A 12155-nucleotide genomic window follows, 5' to 3' on the forward strand; every position below is an offset into this window, starting at 1 on the left:
AAAAAGGACAAATGCAGTTTGTAGTTCATGTAAATAGATTTGCAAAAGGGGCCTGAGAGGGAGAGGGACACAAAGAGCATGCGTTGAAGTAAGATAATTGCTTCAAAAATGTTTTTTGTCCTGCTTTTCTTTTTCTTTCTTTTTTTTATAAATAATTTTTATTGAATGATTTTATGTTACAAAAAATAATACAGCCATACTACCATACTTTTCAGACAAATATTGTCTCTTAAAGCAGCTCACATTAGCAGGAGCGGTAATAATAATAATTATTATTATAATAATACACATGCCCCATCTTCAGGCTTATAAACTAAAAGTGTAAGACACAGAAGGGTAGGGGGAAAGGCAGAGGATACATATAAATTTTGGCAATGGAATGAAGAAGTCCCAGCGAAAGAAGAATGGATACAAAAACTTACGGGATATGCAGAAATGGCGAAACTTACTGGTAAAGTAAGAAATCAAGACAACAAACTTTTTTTATATAAAAGAATGGAAATGGTTCATTGAATATTTACAAATAAGCTGCAAACAGATAAGAACATTGGCAGGATTATTGTAATAAACCTGCAGTTTTAAAGAGTACAGTCATACCTCGGGTCACGAACGCTGCGGGTTGCACGTTTTTCGGTTGCAGACCGCGCCAAACCCAGAAGTACTGGAACGGGTTACTTCCGGGTTTCGGCGCTCACGCAGAAGCACAAAAATGACATCACGCACATGTGCAGAAGCGCCGAATCGCGTCATGCATGTGTGCAGACGCGGCGCTTCACGCTGCAAATGCTGAGGATTGCGAACATGCTTCCCCCACGGATCACGTTCACAACCAGAGGTGTGACTGTATATATTTAAAGTAGAGGAATAAATGAGTGAATTGAGTTAATTTGGAACTTGCAGAAAATATAAAAAATAAATTTAAGGAACTGCAGGAAGAGGGGGAAGGAAGTGGAGTTTTGAAATGTTTAAATGATTGTAAAATTATTGAAATGCATAACACTGAAAATCATTAAATAAATAAATAATATCAATTTTGGCAATGAAAAAAACAAAACAAAAGTATTGAGTTGTTTGCTGGCAGGTGGGGCCATGTCGACGGCCTTCCTGCACAGAATATTACTGCAACGGCCACAGCAGCACTTGGAGCAAAGTGTTCCCGCAGCTGCTCCTTCTCCAGGCAAGGAGTGGGGATGGGAAAGTCCTCCTCTTGCAATGACGCTCTTCCTGGGTGGCACAGGGTAAGGGTGGCCCTCTGAATGGCACCAGAAGGTGCCTCCCTCGTACTACAGTCCAAGGGCCACCCAAATGCAACTGTGCCCAAATACTGGCAGAAAAGAACCCGCAAGCCGGCTTAGCAAGCTCTCTGGCCTGTGATCACAGATCCTTTTCACAGGGTGAGAGTGCTCCCCCCTCCAACACTTGCAAAGATCTCCTCCCCTTTAATGCTTTTAAGTCTACGTTTCCTTCCAGTAGCAAGATGACACAATATACTAACTTCCCCTAAGGTACCCGGGTCTTTTCTTAAGCCTTACTGCTCACTATGGCAGACTTGAAACAAAAACGAAACAACCACCGCTCCTGTGTGCGAAGCCTGATGGGCTGCCTTCACTATTGTTTACAGGACAAGCTGCACTTGGAAAAGGCTGTTGAATCCACAGACGTCAGAATCAATTCTTTTCACACAGCTTTATGAGTCAATCTCTCAAACTGCACATATTTCAGAACACACTAATATTGTGCCATCAGTTATGAAACAGTAAGTTAGCGCTGTCCAGAAATGACAGAACGGGAAACTATTTCCCCCCTCAATCACTTATGGAAAATGTCAGGGGACAGATTGCTTTTAAGAGAGACTACTCAAACCTGATCAATAAACACACTTTCTTCTATCGAATAAGTCATAGAATTATTCCATTCTGACACGACCATACTTTCTTTATACCTATTTTTATCTTGCAGAGGAGTAAATTAGATATATGCAAATGAGTGTAATGAAGACCCAACTAGTTTATTCTTTTTCCAAAGAAAAGCAGCCTTGGGAGGCTATAAGGAAGAAAAGTGGAAGAGGAGGAACGGGACGCATAATCCTTTTCCTGGGGGCTATATTTTTTACCTCTGTGCTGGTGGACATATTAGATACTGTAGTCAGTGTTAAGGAAGCAGAACTTATAGGGTTCAGCAAAGCTGGAAGTGACAGGGCAGGTGATGTTTTGGTGCTGGTCACAGAAAATGAAGCATGGAGTGCATCAGTTATAGATTTGGACATGGTGAGGGCACACTCTTGCAAAGCAGCTCAAGGGAGGGTAAAGTGGTTACACCGCTTCCCCCTTCCTGCTCTAAGGAAGGTGAAGAAGAAACACCAGCAGCTGGGAGTTGCCACTATTCCCAGTCCCAAAAGTGGCCTCTCCCTCCCACAGCGGCCACCACAGGGATCCTGAAAAATCCACGAGCCCTGAGGGGATCCGATAAGAAAACAGAAACAGATTCTTCCAAACAAGTGTTTCTTCTGTTCTACTCTAAAGTTTTAAATTATGCTTATTATTGTAAATTTTATGTAAACAACTTTGCAAGGTCCACCTGAAAAAATAGTACAGTGGTACCTCGGGTTACATACGCTTCAGGTTACAGACTCCGCTAACCCAGAAATAGTGCTTCAGGTTAAGAACTTTGTTTCATGATGAGAACAGAAATCATGCTCTGACAGCACGGCGGCAGCAGGAGGCCCCATTAGCTAAAGTGGTGCTTCAGGTTAAGAACAGTTTCAGCTTAAGAACGGACCTCCGGAACGAAGTAAGTACTTAACCCGAGGTACCACTGTACAGTCGTACCTTGGAAGTGGAATGGAATCCGTTCCAGAAGTCCGTTCAACTTCCAAAACATTTGGAAACCAAAGCGGCTTCAAAAGCCATGGGTGTTTGGATTCCAAAGAACATTCACAAACCGGAACACTCACTTCTAGGTTTGCGTCGTTGAGTACCAAAACGTTCGAGATCCATGGTACGACTGTATATAAGCACCCCAAAAACAAACAAACAAAAAATATTGCAAAATAAATTCGTTTGTGTGCTAAATTTTTCTTTTTCTTAACTTTTTAAAAAACGGTTGGCGATGAGTACAAGGGTCCAGGATGTGCTCTTCCCCCAAGCAGAACAAACAGCGATCATGGCCATCTGGAGTCAGCAACTCCCTTCCAAATCCCCTGCACTTTCCCAAAGAAGTCTGCAACCTCCTAAGGCGCATAGCTGCAGAAGGGTGACGGAGACAAAGAACCATGCAAAATTAGGAAGAGAGTGTGAGTGAGAGACAAAATGCAGAAGAGAAAAATGTGTTTTGTACCTACACAGAGACCACAAGCAACATTTATGTAGAGCATCACACATGTTCAAAGGACTTCACATTCTTGCAACAGCCTGTAGGGTGTTCCTATATTGCAGACCCAAGTGGGAGAGAACAGACACAATGGTTTTCATAGTATTACCAAATTAGTCCACAGAGAAGGCATCATTTCAACCATACAGCTCATGCTCTTAAGACACTCTCCTATGCAGATTCATCAGTGAATTTGAAGCACCAGCCTTTTCCTAGCTTATCTATGTTCAGATCAGCCCCTGGCAATTTCTCTCTCCTTCCTACCACCACTGGCCTCAGCAGCACTCAGAGTGGCCATCAGCACCACAACCCAATCTACCAATAAAATACAAACAAACAAACAAACAATATAAGGGAACAGGTGGTGCTGTGGTCTAAGCCACTGAGCCACTTGGGCTTGCTGATCAGAAGGCTGCAAGTTCGAATCCGCGTGATGGGGTGAGCTTCTGTTGCTCGGTCCCAGCTTCTGCCAACCTAGCAGTTCGAAAGCACACCAATGCAAGTAGATAAACAGGTACCACTGTGGCAGGAAGGTAAACGGCATTTCTGTGCACTCTGGCACTCGCCACGTTGTGCCAGAATCAGTTTAGTCATGCTGGTCTGCAGATAAACGCCAGCTTCCTCGGCCTGAAAACCAAGATGAGCACCACACCCCATATTCGCCTTTGATTGGACTTAACCGTCCAGGGGTCCTTTACCTACATACAATGCTTCTTAGTGACTCACAGAATAACACAGAAATAGACTTCAAGAGATCGTCTCCTACAACCTACTAAAAACTCCTATGAATTTTGAAACACTTGGGTTCTATATTCCTTCTCTTTGTCCACTGTCCATTTGGAGAGTGCCCATTTGGAGCTGCTGGAAGCATGTCAATGTGGAGTAGCCAGAGAATGTGTTGAGTGACAGACCTACCCTGGAGTTCAGCGGCCATAACTACCTCCCAATTGTTTCCTCTATGAGGTTTGCTTTAATTAAAACTCCTGCCCTGCAAGGGCTGCCCTCTACAAAACTTCGACCCTGAATAACACAACAGAACTCCAGAGAGCCCAAGTGGGTAGGAAAGGTCAAGATTATCCTCCCCTTGGCACTCTTCTTGCTCTGATATGTGCCTGGAGACTCTGGGACAAACTAACCTGTATAGCTACCTGCCCTCTTATGGTGCTGGGTTGAACACACTAATTTAACTGGAGACTTCCCCAGTGCGGAGCAAAGTGCATACCTGTTGAACTACAGAACTTGCTTTTGAATGACACTATGGAAGGACCCTCAGGCACCCACCACCACATTCGTTCACACAAGCAGTGTTTTGGTCTTAAAACGTGCACACAAGCACCAGAGAATATGGCCATTACTGGGGCTTACTGGGAAGATTTAGAAGAGCTGGCTCACCAAATGAGACAAAGAGCCTAATGGCACAGGCTGACGGTGAGCCACACTGTTTGCACTCACCCCCACCATCCCAACCCCTTTCTATAATATCTATGCCTCTCAAGATGCAAGCTCACAAAAGATTTAGCCAGGACCATAACGGTTAATTTGCTGCCAGGATCCTTATACCCTCAACTGAAGGTAGAAAGTGATTTAAACATACAGCTCTTGGGATGAAGAAATCCATCTCAGGAACGGTTTCCAAGACAGTTTACTTTCTGCCAATTGTTGCCTTTCAAGAACCCTAATAATCCAACTTAATGCATCATATAGTGGTACCTTGGGTTAAGAACTTAATTCGTTCTGGAGGTCCGTTCTTAACCTGAAACTGTTGTTAACCTGAGGTACCACTTTAGCTAATGGGGTCTCCCACTGCCGCCGCACCGCCGCCACACGATTTCTGTTCTCATCCTGAAGTAAAGTTCTTAACCCGAGGTACTATTTCTGGGTTAGCAGAGTCTGCAACCTGAAGCGTCTGTGACCCGAGGTACCACTGTACAGAGTTTCCCTCCACCCAACTGCTCTAAAGACACAGGTTGGCACTGAAAACAGCAACTGAATTCCGCAACTGGCTGTTCAAACAGGCACTTTAGAAGTCCAAAATGTGATCTGCAAAAAGAAGGAATGTCCTAGTCTCATAAAGTATTTCTTACTTTCACATACTTACCAATAAGAAAGCTAGTTGGTACCTGCATGTGCCCTTCAATTATCACGTTGAGGGCTTATGATGTGTGTGCATGTGTGTAATTTTTTTTTAGAAGAAGTAATGTTTCTCTACAGGAGGGGTGGGGAAACTGTGGCCTTCCACACACTCCTGGACTTCAAACTCCCATCAGCTTTGACCAACGGCCAAGTTGGCTGGAACTGGCGCGAGTTGGGAATTCAACAAGATCTGGAGAGCTGCAGGTTCCTACTGCTGCTCTACAGATATGACCAGCACATTTCCAAGTGTAACATATGTGGGGACTAACTTATTTTTCCAGACACATGTGTTATGTATACCTATAAGAAAGCCATAACGACCTTTGGTCTCCTACTCAAAAATGCATCTGGATTTGCCATTCTGTAATGCGCGAATGAGTCCTGTGCATACTGTGATTAGAAGAGTGTTGTTCTGCAGTTCCAAGTAGTGCTTACCGAAAAATACTCTCCCTAACTAGTGTGCTCTATAGGGAATAAGTGGGCTTCAAAGAGATAAAACAATAAGAAGGAATCTGGAACTCAAGTCACATTAACACACAATTCTAAATTCACAAGTAATCCAAGTACACTGCAGAAGAAAGACCAAAAAAGGAAACTCTCAAGTCTTGAGCTCCATTTTCTCCTCCTGTCACTTCAAGGCATACTTGCTCAACAATCAATCACACCACTTTCCAGTGCAAATTTAAAACAGAGGTTGTGCTTGCCTATGCCAACAGAATGCATTAAACTTATCTTTAGTGGCTTAAAACAGAAAAACTGCATATCATTTTGATTTTTGTTGCAAACTGGGTTTATTGTCACTAAAGAACATTCTGTTCCCAACAGTCATCAGTGCCTATCAGGATGGAGCACAGAGCTTTCACTTGTAATGGCATCCATATATCCAAAGCCTTTAGCAGCTTGCTCAGTTTTCAAGTTTCAATGAGCTATTTTCTGCGACCACAATAATAGCAAAAAACCTCCCTTCTTCTTGGCTCTGCAGCAATTCAGAAACTTAACACAGTCAAACAAACACTCTGTCTTGGCCACGGCTCTTGGCTCAAGCGGATGAATCAGCAAAGTCCATAAATGTCTAGCCAACTTGGACAGACATTCCTAAGGCAACCATATACGGAGAGCAGAGATACCAATATCAGCAATCTTGAATACACTATGCTTCTCAGCTAAAGAAGCTGCTGATCAGCCCCATTTTCTACATTCTGTTGATACCAGGTGCAGTTCCTTCTTAGGTGCTCAAAAGTTACTATCCCAAACCCTGCAAGAAGAACTATATTATCATGTATATGTTTTGCTGCACATGTGCAAGCCTTTTGAATGCTCTCTTCAGGCCACTGATTTGCCTGTGTTTCAGAGCACAATTCAAGGGGCTGGTGCTAGTTCTTATCATCATCATCATCAGAATGCAAAAAAATCAATTTTATTTGTAAATCACACAAGAAGATGAAGAAGAAGAAGAAGAAGAAGAAGAAGAAGAAGAAGAAGAAGAAGAAGAAGAAGAGTTTGGATTTGATATCCCGCCTTTCACTCCCTTTCAGGAGTCTCAAAGCGGCTAACATTCTCCTTTCCCTTCCTCCCCCACAACAAACACTCTGTGAGGTGAGTGGAGCTGAGAGACTTCAAAGAAGTGTGACTGGCCCAAGGTCACCCAGCAGCTGCATGTGGAGGAGCGGAGACGCAAACCCGGTTCCCCAGATTACAAGACTACCGCTCTTAACCACTACACCACACTGGCTCTCCTGGTTTTTAAAGTCCTATATAACTTGGAACTATAGAGTAATAGAGGGCCAGCAGTTCCCAAACGAATCTGCCCACTTACCACGTTGCTTGCATGGGCTGCCACCTGACTGGATGCTATGGATGGAAACAGAGAATGGGTCTTCTCTATAGTGGCACCCCAGTTATGGAACACACAGCTAGCTCTATACACCTGGAATCATCATTTGCTTGTTGACATATGACCTAAATGCATTTGTACATACATTCAAAACCCTTACGACTGAGGGACACATTACAATCCCCTTCAATTTAAGAAAATAGGAGCTTACATGCAATACCCCAATTGTGAAACAAAGGATCACTGACCAAACTCTTGCCCTCTTTAATTGTCACTAGATGTTCTTTGCCTGCTGGGACTGACCACTCAAGAATCATATCCTCATCTGACCAAACTTAATACTGGTCAAATATCTGTATACAATAAAGCGTTTTTAAAATATTAAGAGGTTTGAATGGTTCTTCTCCTCAGCTTTAAAAATGAAAGTGCAGATTTAAGAACAGAAATAATATGAAGTAGAAACTTTGTAAGAACAGCCAGATTATACAGATGGTGCACCCCGATTCCTTCAGCAAACAAGATGGTCATGGTTGATCTTAGGCAGGGACTTTCGTCACTGGCAACAGCTTCTGTTCCTCTCTTGCCCTCGTTTGGTGTCATCAGGTGAACAGTAAGAGAAATTTCACTTTGCTGCTAGGATTACCCATGACTATTGCAAGGTTAGGGGGCAAACTCCTGCCCTTGCTAACAAATGACACCAAAATAAAATAGAAAGGTACCTGCCATTCTACATGGCAGTATTCTGGGATTCATGGAACATTTGGCAATATTTTACTGGTCAATGGATTGACTCGCCAGGCCTACTTTAGGTTTTACTCCACTCAAGGCCAAGACATTGGATTAAAGACTGAATATAAACATGTAACTGTCCTGCAATATTTTGTTAGCAACCTCAGAAGCTGTAGCATGCAAAATAGCAAACTGTGCAGCACATGCACATGGATTCATAATTAAGGGTGCCAGAGACAAAAGGTATCCACGCCTCTGGCATTTCTAAGATTCTGGGGAATGGGCTGAATCCTGAACACTCATGGGTCACATCAATAATGTTTTATGAAGGCATCTCTGTAGGGCAAAAATGGAGGGTCAAAATAGGAATGGGGAGCAGAAAAAATATGTTCTGGGTAAATGTGAACAGTTGGAGCATTTGCATTATGCTAATCCTCCTTTACAGAGGAAAATGGTACTAGAGGATCTTTTTAGGTATTTAACTCCATAAACTGAAACTTTCTAGTTGGATGAAAGCACCACCTTCTGCCCGCAAGAAAGAGACCTTAAGATCCACAAGATTTAACAGCCTAGCGGAGCAATCAAGGCAGACAATGCTGTTTAAGATGTCGTTCTAACTACTTCAGAAGCCAAATCTGAAACTGTTTACCTTGAAATGCTTGCATGCATGCATAAAGTTAAATGGAAAATATGATTCAGAGATGCTTCATAAACAAGTGCCAAACACAATCGGAATGGAGAAAATGTAATAAATTCAGTTACAGCCAACATACTTCTCAATAAGCCTGGAGAACTTACAAAGCTGACCACATGCTTAAGGGAAGGGAGAGGTAAGTACACAGAAAGAAATCAACTGCTTCATCCTGTTTTTTGGCAGATTAGCACACCAACATTATAGAAAGGAATAATTTGGTTTACAATAGCCAAAGGGCAACAAATTTTCCTTAAACTTTACAGAAGAACACAAGAAGAATCTACTGGAGCTGAACACCACCACCCTTAAAATAATTGCTAAACCTATACAGATTCTCACATGTAATTGATAGAGGAAAGGAGTGCTAAAGATATTAAAACATCATGTGCACTGTATATTGATTTGTGCTTGGGAAGCCACGGACAAAACCATAGTCCTTTTCCTTTTTAATTTTTCCCCTTGCAAAAAAAGGAAAGATGCATTACAAAAATAACAATTACAAAATTATAAAAAATGCTATTCCAATAGCATCAGACAGTGTGTATCCTTTTAATTAATAAATGCATTCCACCAAAGTATTAAATCTTAAGATTATGTGTGTCTTATGTGCAAACTATTTTAATCCTCCTCCCCCCTTTCAATCAAATCAATAATTATTCAGTTTTCTAATCCCATGCCAATGCAGTTTTGGCAGGTGCTCACAGAAGACTCTTCTCTATTGCTAGAAATGAACCATCCCGTACACACAAAAGCACAATGAAAGTGTTAAGAGTTGCTGTATGCCCAACAATCACACCTAGCTAAGTAAGATCCTTGAATATTGTCTACAGAAGTTTCAGAGATTTCCCCCTTTAAAAAAAAAAGTTCAAAGTACCTTAATGAGAATTGTGATATACAGTGAAAAGTAACATAAAACACTGTATTGCATATTACAGTATCAACAAAACTTATTGTACAAAGAACAATGGGTGGTATCTGACTAAGTCATAATAGTAAACCAACTGAAATCAATGGATTCTGGCTAGTAGTGGCAACTGAAGTTTACCGATTTCAAGAAGCCTACACCACAGCATTGATAACTTGTGTCAGGGACGAAGACTTGGATTCCTCTTTCTCGGGTGATGAGATAAAGATTCTGAACCTGAAGGGGACGGGCATGCAGAGCACACCTCAGAGACACTGTTACCTGATGAACCTGTGGGGACATTCCTCTGCCCAACGATGCTGGACTGCGGTCCTCTGACTCTGCAGACTCTACTGCAGAAAACCCTGGAAGACCTGAGCCTCTCCAACTTTATCACCTGGATTCTGCCTTGCATCTAAACCCTGCGTTCAGCCTGACCCCTGCCTTGCCTTGGGTCCAACCTGAACCTCACTTTGTCCTACACCCCAGTTGAGCATCGCTACACCAGAGAAGCAGGGCACAATGCTTCCACTGCAACCGTTGGCTAATGCAGCTCCTTTGTTCCTTCAACCTGCTCTGGCTAACAGAACAGTGAGGAGCATGGCCATATATTCACAGGGAAGAGCACAGAGGTATGTGTGTGCTCTATGGGGCCGGCCATTTCACAGTGAGGAATGCACATATGACAAACAGCGAGGGCCATCATTATAGCGTAGTTTGTGTAAATGCACACTCAGGATGTTGATGCTGAGTGTGATATACAATAGCTATTAAATAGCTCTTGGTGAAATATCCGAGTCAGAATTGTTTGGTATACAACAATGGTGTCTTACATCTCCGTAAGATGGAATTGTATGTTTCTAGAACTTGACAAGTACATGGAAACTTTAACAGTGAGGTCAGACGTTTGGAGTATCTACGTTCAAGGCATCTCAGGACAACTGGAAGCAAATGAAGGTTGATAGATCTGCTCATTAGTACCCTGCATCTTTGCACATTTTATGTGCGTCTGAATACAGGTATCCACATAAGCCCTTAAAGCAGGGCCAGAATTTCTAGACATGTGGCATTTTACTTCTAAAGTACTTCATGTTTCTCAAGAGAGAAAAGGGACAGGCACTTATTTTGCACCTAATGCACTTGGAACACTAAAAATATTTCACATTTTTAGTTGAAATCTAGATCAAATTTTAATTTTTAAATAGATCTATGAATTATCAATAGCCCATTTCCATGTCATTGGCTCCGAAAAACACCAATGCCCCTTGTCAAGTTCCTTCAAATGAAGAAGATATGGTAGCCATGAACAGTTCATAGAACTTCCATTCTCAGATGCAGGATATTCCTGTATACTCGTTGCTCGGGGGTAGGGTAACAGTGGGAGGGGGCTGGTGCCTTTCTGACCTACCTGTGGGCTTCCCTAAAACATTTGGCTCATGGGCAAAGGAAAAATGACGCTAGGTTAGTTGATAGTCCTTTGGTCAGATCCAGCAGGACTCTTCTCAGCTGAAACTGAATGGCTCCTTCTCCTGTCAGCTATTAGTGGTCATTCCATCTGGCTGTAACAGAAAGGCCAAATGCCATGTTTCTTTTCAGGCTGTATACTGAAAGAACTGTTCTGTAAGGCTGAGAACTGGTGCCTGAGTTTGCCTGTTGTCCTCTTCCCTCTTGCATTATGTCTAACAAACTGAAAAAACTGCACACACAGGGACTGTCATTGTGCAGCGGTTAGTAAATTTTAGGTGCTTTATGAACTCACGATAGTTGCCTTTTTAAAGCAATATGAATGGCAACTGTAAGCACTGAGATTAATCACTATGTGAGCACTGTGGTATTTCACTGAGACAAAGATGGATGAAAAGCCCATCAAGCCATCTACTTAGGTGTCAAGTACCACCACCAAGATGGAACAGAAATAGCCAAATTGTGAACTTGGGTCAGGCTACAAAAGAGATAGCTAACATGATGCCCTCCACATGTTGTCAGATTACAACCAATGTTGGCTACCAGTCCACATTTTAATGGGCAGCCATGACTGTCATGACCTGCATGTGATTTTTAATAACATGCCTATTATGGAGAATGCTTAGGACTGCTGAGTCTCAGAATCGTCTTAGCCAGAAAGGCAAACCTTTGCAAGCTCTCTAGGGTTTCAAATCCTCTTGTTTCCCTGTCTTAGAAGGAAGCTATCAAGGAACTGAGCTCACGGTGCCTCTCAAACTGTTAAACCTAAGAATTGTCATGTACCAGCACCATAGCTCTGACCAAAAGCAGGACCTGCAAGGGGACAGTCACATCAGCAAGGAAGCCAACTGCATCTGCAATCCTGAGCAGCTGAGGATATACTCAAGGTGCTCTAGAGGCTTCTAGGCTAAGTTTACTCATTAGCCTGAGCAAACACAAGACTTTCATCAGCATCTCCAAATCTTGCTGCTTACTCTGAAGCCGCTTGTTTCCAATTCCAGCCTAGTACTGTTGACACACAAACAAAA

At 42.5% G+C, this 12155-nt stretch overlaps 1 protein-coding gene across 8 annotated transcripts in view; it reads right to left on the reverse strand.

Moving 5' to 3' along the window:
- CUX1 (cut like homeobox 1) overlaps positions 1-12155 on the reverse strand; it is a 265277-nt gene that overhangs the window by 150526 nt on the left and 102596 nt on the right. The window lies entirely within an intron of this gene.

The sequence above is a fragment of the Podarcis pityusensis genome (assembly GCF_964106645.2).
Source record: "Podarcis pityusensis genome assembly, chromosome: 15".
NCBI classification, from domain to species: Eukaryota; Metazoa; Chordata; class Lepidosauria; order Squamata; family Lacertidae; genus Podarcis; species Podarcis pityusensis.